This window comes from Chiroxiphia lanceolata, chromosome 5, assembly GCF_009829145.1.
Source record: "Chiroxiphia lanceolata isolate bChiLan1 chromosome 5, bChiLan1.pri, whole genome shotgun sequence".
NCBI lineage: Eukaryota > Metazoa > Chordata > Aves > Passeriformes > Pipridae > Chiroxiphia > Chiroxiphia lanceolata.
Window position 1 is genome coordinate 21,823,269 of NC_045641.1, and position 9,783 is coordinate 21,833,051.

At 37.3% G+C, this 9,783-nt stretch overlaps 1 long non-coding RNA gene across 1 annotated transcript; it reads left to right on the forward strand.

The window, feature by feature from the left end:
• Positions 1-1,903: 1,903 nt before the first annotated feature.
• Positions 1,904-8,736, forward strand: LOC116786973. Its single transcript, XR_004357124.1, has 3 exons — positions 1,904-2,398; positions 3,470-3,510; positions 8,709-8,736. It is a non-coding gene; the product is annotated as an uncharacterized LOC116786973 (long non-coding RNA).
• Positions 8,737-9,783: the final 1,047 nt, after the last annotated feature.

Below are 9,783 nucleotides of genomic sequence, written 5' to 3' on the forward strand. Positions count from 1 at the left end.
ACCCCAATACCCCAGTACACCACCATATTTCATTGCAGCCTGTAGTAGGGGGATGGGCTACATGCAGCATTCTCACTGCAGGTAAGTGAAACTTAGTCTCAACAATGTTATGACTTAGTAGTATTTTCTTAAATTTACATCAAGCCAGGAATGGACCAGTGCTTCCTGACTCCCACATTAATGTCCTGGCTGAAAGAACAAGTGGTTTGCCCCTGTCTCACACGACACTGTTAAAATTTAAAAAAAACCAAAAACCAAAAAACAAACAAACAAAAAAACAGCAACAAAAAAACCCCAAAAAACAAAAAAAAAAAAAAAAAAAAAAAAAACAAAAACAAAACAAAAAAAAAACAAAAAAAAAAACCAAAACCACAAAAAACAACAACAGCAAAAAAACCCAAACAAAAAAACCCTAAGGAAAAGAAAACAACACAAAACCAATCAAACAAAACCAAACAAAAAAAACCACTCCAATCAAAGTTGGAGGGTTTCTTTCGAAGTAGTTGGAGTGGTGGATGTGCATAAGGCATAGAGGCACAGTCCTGCAAATGGCACGTGAAAACACTATAGCAGTCTGCCTGGTGCTATTTATCAGTAGACACTGGAGACGTGTGAAAGTCTTGAGTTTATTCACATAGAACTTGTTGGATTATGTTTTGCTTCCATAAGTCATTAAAAGCTGGCAGCTGTTCCTTACTGTCCTGTTCTGCAAATCCTCTCTGAACTTTGAGAATTTCACCATCAAAACATGATAAAAAGAGCTTAACTGAGAATTTAAAATTTTTAAAGTATAGTAACTTACTAGTTAGAAGGAATCAGCTTTCTCTCCATACAAGCTGCTATTGTCTTGACAGCAAATCTGCTTCCAGATTTACATTTGTACCCTGCTGTGTTCTACATCCCCTCTCCAAAAGTTTATCATCTCCTCTGGATGCACAGCAGCTCTCCAAACAAATTTTAAGTGTCCTGGCCCAAAACAAAATTTCCTTAAAAAGAAATATTAGAAAGTGACCACTTAGTCTACCTTATTCCACAAATGCAGCTGTGGAAAGAGTCACATGAAAAACTGGGTTATCAGAACTAAGAAGGAGTGAGAATAAGTGACAGAAATGGTGTAGGTAACTTTTTTCCAATAATGCTATTAGTACATGGATAGGGAAATAAACATACCTACTTCCTAATACTTGCCTGTGTGAGCCAGCTCATAATGCATGTGTGGCCATGAAGTCTGCAACATGGATTTAAGTTTGTAACAAAGATAGTCTGTTCTTGATTTTGTAAGTAATAAGTAATAAGCAATAACTAGCTAATTAAAAATGTCATGAGGAGGAGGAGGGAAACAAGGAAGAGGGAAATGCATTATAAAATCTGAAGTGCTGAGTAACATTTTAATAATCAATGAATATTGCATGTCTTTTTCTTAATGGACCGGGAGGAACTTATATATAGATTTCATTAACATGCTGTAAAACTTGGCATATTCTAAAACATTGTTTACAGAGAAAAAGCAGCCTTAATATCTCTCCCAATCTGTCACTAGCAAAGATCTTGCTTGGGGAGCTTTGCTGTCTATCTAACCAACAACATTCATGACTGCCTCACATTTGAATAATTTGACACATTCTTTGTGAGACAAAAACTGCACATTTGTAAGTGAAAATAAGAAAAATATGTTTGTTAACAATTTTCATAAACTCTGATTTCAGATCAGACAGTGCAATTTATAATATATCATAAGAAGAAAACACAGATTGAAGGGTAAATTAGCAAAAAGCAGAAACATGAGAAAATAAAATCTTACCAGCCATTTGTATTTACTTTAACTATGTCAAACCTTCCATCAAGATAGTAATAAGCATGCAGGTCATTAAACAGCTTAATTGAATTTGAGTGACATCTGCTTTTGAACAATTAGATGGCACAGCATATTTTCATAATGAAAGAATTTCCTTAATTTTCCTCTTCTCTCACTGAAGCTCTATTAAGTAGTTCAACCATTAAAGTCCTTATTTATTAGCGAAGCCCAGATGGCCAGCCACTATAAGAGTAAAGAATAGCTGAGCCATGTCAGACCTTAATTAAGAGATTGCAAATTAGAGGAACATCACTCAAAGCATAGGGACTAAAATCACACTTTTCTACTATTATAATTCCATAATGGTTTGTGGAAAGAAAAAAAACCCCACACCCTAAATATGACTCAGTCAGAATGTAACCACTATATAAGGAAAATGTGTGATATCCCTGGTGTTATCCCTTTGCTAAAGCTCTGTCGCTGCTTCTGTTGAAATTGCAACCCCTGAATAGTCTTTCCTATACATATTTGCAAGGTGCTATCACTCCTGTGCTGCACATGACCTCGATGGGAACTGGGAGTATTCCGAAGCTGAAAAATTAGGTGAGAAGTCTGTCAAACATATTTAGTTACAAAGGTATCGTGTTTTCTCACTCTGAAAGGAAATGAACATGTAAATAACCACACAATTTTTTTTCTAAATGTAATTAGTAGCTAGGGATTGCAACACAGGGTGAGGCAGATGTCTTTCTTCTCTGATTCAACTGGTCTATTTAACATGTGCCAGCTCCTTTGGGACTGTTTTCTTGGGTGAACAGAAAAGTAGAGACCCACAGCCCTCCCACAACCTGTCTTAGCACTTTTTCTGTCCCAAAATACCTTCATTTCAGTGGATGGAGAAAGGAGTTATGATTTAGACTATAATGGATTTGCATTTTCTGATGATCCACAGGTATTACTCAGGCCAGTTTTCTGCCTACTTTGCACAAAGCTGGTGGAAAAGACCCCAAAACATCAAATGTATTAGCAAAGGATCATGACAAATTTAAGCCCTCCATAGATTTATGGTTCCCATGAGATGTGCATTACGACAGCCTGATTTTTCTGTAGCTCAACTTCTGTTTTCATTGCTTGTTTCTAAGCTGAGCACTCAGGAAAAACAATCCCAGCTAAAATAACAAAAGCCAGTTTTGTTTTATTTTAAATTTCTCCAGTAAGTTCATGTCACAGAACCACAAGAAGAGTTTTCTTAACAAAACATAATTCTAAACCAAGATGGGAAATATTGCAACCCAGACATTCAATTCTGCTATTTAAAAAAACTACAGACACTAATTAAATCCACTGCCCAGGCCACTGCTCAAACACTGAAAATCAATTTAAGCTTAATGTTGCACATAACTCTTCCTATTGTAAAGGCTGTGAAAAATCCATAACACATTTCACTTTTCCTTTCAACATTTAGAGATTTTCTGGATGCTACCATCAACAAAGCAACTAGAAGACAACACCTTTTAGTTGAATGCAGTCATGACACAAACCCACCTGTCCTTTTATACCCAGCACTGGGTCCTTACTCTATGCAGTGCCACAGGGAATTATTTCTTAGGCAATGCATGAGAGGTAACATCATTGTTAAGTTCATCCTATTGCTTTTGTTTTAATTTTTTTCAGGTCCAAAGGCCAGAAGCAATGAAGACTGCCTTGCTGACAAAGTTTGTGTTACCCTACTGCAACCATACCACCTCACTGCAGGAGACACGAAATCAATTTAGCCATGATTTTAGGCCATCAGTTGAATCTCTCAATATTTTGCTCTTATGAATTGAAAAAGCTGCTGGTCATACAGCCTTTCTAGCACGAAATGGGAGGTGATAGTGACACTGGATGCATTAAGGATGGGAAAAACAAACAGATCGAGGACAAAATGGCTGGTGAACTGGTAAATGATGCAGTCAATGCGCTGCTGATGCTGCTGAAGTCAATAGGCGTGTGAGCAGGATTTCACCAAAAGCTTTCCTGTGCTTAATTCCTGATGGGATCTACACCTACAATTAATTGCTTAGCAGTTCCTACTTCAAGGCTATTCCTGACTAATTAGAAATATGAACTCTCTGGCACAGCATATGCCTAAAACACTAAGCCACTTCAAAGGACATTATTCATCAGCGCTGTTTCTTGTACTCTTCCTCAGCTTTTGTCAGATGAGAGACACTTTCCTAATATCCAGTCTAAACTTCCTCATTCCATTTCCTCATGTCCTATTGCTGGTTCCCAGAGGGAGATCAGCAGCTCCCTCTCCACTGCCGCCCTTGAGGAAGTTGCAGACTGCAAGGAGGCACCCCTCAGCCTTCTGCAAGCTGAAGAAAGTGACCTCAGCTGCACCTTGTCAGGTGCAGCATTATAGTTTACCACTGGGTTTTATAATGCAAAATAAGATAATATTATTAATGAGATTTTACTGTCTTTTTTTTTTTTACAGCACTATAATGTATTTATTCTACAGTCAATAAACTAAATGGCCATCCATCTATTCGATCTCATTTTAAAAGCCTTGCTTTGTATTATAACATGTGTTTGGCTTCTTATATCAATAACTATCCTCACTATTTTGTCTTTGCTAAAGGGATAGCTTTGAAAGATCAGCACTGGAAGCGATGTGTGTATTTATATATTTGCGCACTGTCCTCAGCTGTGGGCCAGTGTGTCATTTCAAAGAAATTGTAGCAGCATTATCAATCTCAGTTAGGTTATGCCCTTTATTGTGACTGACAAATTAGACTCCAGAGTATGATGTGCAATCCAACAAAACAGTACCAACAACACCAAAAAGTAACTGCAGGTTTTAAAATATTTCATGAATGAAAAAAGGAAAAGGATACAAAGGAAAGTACATTGAGAACCCCATGTTACTCATTTTGCCAGGTTTACTACTCATATTCCAGGAATAACTTGGTAATGACTGTACTTCTTTGGGAAGCAAAGCAAATGTTAGATGTCAGCAGTGGCAGGTGGAGACCTTAAGTGCTTTGTATCCTGTACCCTGCCTAGTAGCCAGTTCTCATGAAATGAGAATGTACATGTAACCTGTGTATTGGGTCTGGCTGAGACAGAGGTAATTTCCCCTCCAGCATCCCACATAGTGCTGTGCTTTGTATTGGGAGCTAGAAAGGTGTTGATAACACCCCAGTGTTCTGGCTACTGCTGAGCAGTGCTGGCACAACATCAGTGTTCTCTCTCCAACACTCCTCTGATCCAACAGTAGGCTGGAGGTGGGCAAAATCTTGAGAGGGGACATAATCAGAACTGCTGACCCAAACTGACCAAAGGGATATTTCTTACCATATGACATCTGCTCAGATATAAAAGCTGAAAGAGGGGAGGAGAAAGGGAGAGTATTTATTACTTCAGTGTTTGCCTTCCAGAGCAACCACTATGAGTGCTGAAACCTTGCTTCCCAGGAAGAGGCTGGACATTGCCTGGTGATGGGAAATAGAGAATAAAATCTTTTTATTTTTCTTTTGATCTTTCCTTTGCTTGCACATGTGCTACCTTCACTTTCACTTTAGTAAATTGCTTTTATCTTGATCCACAAGGTTTTTATCTGTATTATTTTCTCCCTCCCCATCCTACTGAGGCTGGAATGAGAGAGAGGTTTAGTGGGCCTGTTATTTTATCACTTATTTTTCTTCCAATAGTCAATTTTCTTCTGACAACTTCTCCATAACTGTGTATGTTTTATCAGTTGAAAGAGTGAGAATTTCTCAAGGTAAAGAAAATCATACTCTCAGAACCAAAAGAAACACATTAGTGGGAGAAAAAACAATGGACTCTTCAGTAGATGCTATAGAGCAAGACTAATAGCTTGTTCTGTGACTCTAGGCCTGCGAAATACATAAGATGACAATATATTGTAATGTATTAGTTTCTAACTAAGGTCAACATATAAACTTCTTTGTTCAGTTTTAAAATCCAAGTGTCTCATTCCTGCTCACTCTGCCCTAGAAGGGGACCATTTTGATTCTGGGATGAGCAGGCTTTCATGCCACACAGCTGGACCTGCTCATTTATAACAGGCTTCTGGCTGTTTAGGATTTCACTCAGGTGTTATTTGAAGCTGACGCCAAAACTTCCCTAGATATTAATAGAGTATGCTCAAGATTATAGTCTTCTCATTTACTTTTGTAATTCCAGGAAGACTTCTGATATGAGAGATTAAGCTTGGATGAAGAATACAACTGAACTAGAACAGTTTTAGGTAAATGGTTGGCGATTACCTTATAAATTCTTTCTTGGCCACCACAGACCACCTGCTGAGGACTTCAATTTAGCTGTGGGCTACTTGTGGTGTAATTAATGTATGCAGGAGGAGAAATGGATTCTTAATACTCTGTCTGTTAACATCAGCAGGAGTCCAAGATCAGATGGACCTCAAAAAGATGTAGAAATATTTTGTGGTCTAAGGGACAGATAGAACTAGAATGCCGTATTCTGACTGGCAGACCTCTGGAAATATTTCCTCTCACTTACTGGTTTGAATCTGCCTCAGCATCTTTGGCTGAGCACTAAAATACCTTTATAAATTTGCTGGATAACAACATAAAAGTTCATTTCTATAGATATTTTTTTTTAAAAAAAATCCATTCTAATGTTTCTTGTAATTTCATACTTCTAATCTTAGGACTAGAGGAAGAGGGTAACTTTAAGCAATGTTCACATTATATTTATCATTTATATTGCTGTTGTACCCAGGAGTCTCAATCAGTTTGGATATTCCTAAATACCAGTTAAGAAAATGTAAGCAGAAAATATTATCGAAACCACTTTTCATCTTTTGTAAACCCACTAATTTACTTCTTAGGACAGACCTCTCACAGAGCATTCATAATCTGTTAAACTACTTCATGTGTTTTCTTGTAAACACGTGACGTATTACAATTCATGGAAATGAACACTAAAGCCCTGATCCTGCAGGAAAGTGGGGTTTTAAGGGCTTTGGGGTATTTTTTTAATGAAAAGATTGCTCTCTGTATATGTTAATCTTACACTGTCCTCAAAGTATTTGAGAACTGACCCAGCATCTGCAATTCCTGTAGTATTTGCATTCTGACACTATTATGCTGTCTAAGTGATGATTATGAAACAGATGCTTCTTTTATCTTCTTTTTATTGAAAGACTGTATAAGACCTCCAACCATAGGAGGGTATAAGAAGTTTGTTTGTTTATTTCTTGGGAAATATTTCCTCAATGAGCTGTTTCTATTGTGTTTCTTAAAGAGTCTAATTATATTTGCAAATGAATTTACAACCTAGATGTCTGAATATGATTCACAAATTACATGCTCTAAACATAGTAAATACTGTATAAATGCATCAGCAAGTGCAATTTACCACTGCAATCCAATTAAACAGGCTGATTACCCCTTTGACATTTAAAGAACAGGATTGGTCCTCTATGGCTTGCAGCAATACCTCATCTTTTGCAGGGGAGGGAGCTATTCCCTACATATTTTAGGATGTGGATCCGTAAAATCAGTGTGCTAAGAAAAAATATGCAGCAAGTGCAGCTACTCTGGATAGGTTAGTGGTGTCTGTGAAACATACATTGTTTTGTCCTATCTCCATGATAAAAACAGATAAATGAGATGATAAGAACAGGAGAAATGGTCTTTCCTGAAGACCTTCAGCCTAACATCATGTTCCAGCCACTTGCTTTGCTTCCATATCCTTACCTCATCTAGGGACAAAGGAATATTTAGCTGAGCATTCAGGTCTGTTCACAGGTAAATGTGTCCGCACACATTTGGTGACATTAATGCCAAACTCTTTTTCTGCCTATATAAACAAAATATAATGTGTAAACCCACATATAATTCTTCTACCAAATCTTGGCTATTTGTTGGTGTCTGGCAAAAGATTTCCATCCCAGCTTTGTGCCCTCTTAGCTGATGTGGCCCCACAGGGAAGCTGCACTAAGGGCCCTTAAACAATGAGCTAGAAAGTCACAAAGTGCTGAAGGAGAAGCTGTTTGTAAACTGATAATGTCTTTATCTGTAGCATCAGTAGCATGCAGGCTCTTTGGGCAAATGACAGGTGTTTCTTGCAGGGTAGACACGAAGTGCCTTCTGTGCAAGTCAGAATGTGGGCACCAGTGGTTGTGCTCTGTGGGTACATCAGTTTGTTGGGCTCTGTAGTACCTGGGTGAGAAAAATCTGAGTAAAAATGGTTTCCTGTTTTATTCATATGTAGTATGGATAGTATTTAAATAGTATTTAAACTAATATTTAAAATTGGAGAAGGATGCATTAAAAAAAAAAGAAATATTAATAGTGACAACTGGAATTATCTCTGCATCTGTTCATTTAGTTCCCAATTCAAATTTCCATGCAGGCCCTATTTATGCTGCATAACAGTTAACACCGCAAATCGATGTGATTTCAACACAGTTTAAACCACACAGAAGAAACCTATGCAGAAACATATTCACTACATTAACAAGCAACATCAGTCAATCACTTGCACTGTAAATTGAAAATCACAATAGGATAGATCGTATCAGCTAAACACTTTCTGAAAAACCCTGAACACCCTTTGAATGGGAGGCAGAGGAATGGAGAATAACTTCTCGGCGTTCATAGCAAACCCCCACCCTTCCCTTCCCAAGACTGTGTTCATTAGTATAACATGTACATGGGGAACTGACTATTCCCTCACACCGGCTTCTTTGTACAAAAGGTCAAGCAAAAAATCAAACGTGACTCAAGTTTATAGAACCACTGCAACTTCAAATTAGGGAGACACTGTTGAAACTAGCAGGGCTGAAATGTGACTTCTTCTGTTCTCATTTTTGCCCTGTAATGTTAAAACAATTTTACATATTTTTAAAATTAATCTCCTTTTATTTTCTCTTCAGTTTCCAAAGGCAAAATGTGAGTGCCAGAACCCACCAGTTTATCTCAGCCAGCCAACTTGGACACTAACTGGAGAAAAAGAATTGTAATAAAGAACAGATTCACTTTCATACAGACTGATGGTTGTCATGGAACATGAAGAGAGAACAAGTTCTACAGTGATTGTCATAATTTTGAATAGCATTGTCCTGTCTCTGCCCTTTCTCTCTCTTGGGCAATTGTACTTACAGATGCTAATGGACTTTTTATTTCTGTGCAAATTCTCCACCTGCAAAAACAGCTACAAACATCAGTATAAATCCTCTTTAAAGCTCAGTTTGCATCTATACTGAACACGTTGTTGAAGAAAAACATGAAAATTGTGCTCATTTTTACACAGAGAGGTTCTTTAGGCTACAGAAATAGCAATCTCTTACTTCTGCGTTGGAACCTAATGTTGTTCACCACCTAATACTATTTATTACCTATATACAAATAATTTTCATGTAGCCTTACATTTTAAGGCCATTACTGAGAAAAAGAAAAAAGTGTTATATTCTTAAAGACAGATGCAGGATCAATATTTGGATTTTAAATGTGATATTTATGTGCCATTCTTGGTAGAGTATTTTTCTGCAAGTATTGCTATAATTCACTCAGTTTCATGATAAAGATACTTTAACAAACTCCTGTGCATTTCATTTTTGTATCATAGTCTTTATTGGCTCAGAAAAAGGAGCTTCAGGAGCCTCAAAGCCATCTAATACATATGCCTGGATCCTTTTCATTTGATATTGGGATGAGGGTCTATTTGTTCCCTCCTGTCAATTGAAGCAATAACAGCAATAGGATAAATAATCACTGCATATGACAGGTTTGGGGTTCCACAAGATTGATTAATAACTAAATATCATTGCCAAACACCATCCTTTTGTCTCAATTTTAACAGCTTGACTCTGGTTTCACTCATGGTTATATACCTGAACAAAACCAGGAAAAAAACCCTGGAGGTAATGAAACCTAAAATCAACAACAAACAAACATCAGATCAAATGTCCGATCAGCCAAATCTTTTTCTTTTTTGCATATGTGTTTTTC